Here is a 392-nt window from a genome sequence, read left to right as displayed (position 1 = left end):
GAGCATCAACTTCGAAAGAAGAGACAAATTAATGGCCTTTGCATTCACGCTTGCATTCACCTCTCGTCTTTATACTTCCTTCATTTTTTTTTCTCTCTCTTTCAACCACCAAGCAGAAAAGAAGTCAAGAACTCGCAGCATTCACACGTCGCTCTTCCATTTTCTCTCCCTCTCTTCCTATTTTCTTTTTTCTTTATTTTCGTTAAGGCCCAGGCATCAGCAGTCAGCATTCGACGTCAGGGGAAACGGCCGCTGACTTATGCTTGCGCAGCGTCATTAGTCAGGCCATTTGCGGGTTGCGACACGTGTGGCGAGCCTGAGCATACATTATTGCAGAGCGAAAACAACATGTTAAATTGGCTATTATACCCCCAAGGTAGAGGTCGCATTAG

The sequence above is a fragment of the Penaeus monodon genome, chromosome 22 (assembly GCF_015228065.2).
Source record: "Penaeus monodon isolate SGIC_2016 chromosome 22, NSTDA_Pmon_1, whole genome shotgun sequence".
Classification (NCBI taxonomy): Eukaryota; Metazoa; Arthropoda; class Malacostraca; order Decapoda; family Penaeidae; genus Penaeus; species Penaeus monodon.
The sequence above is the reverse complement of the archived record's forward strand: the minus strand, read 5'-3'. Positions refer to the sequence as shown.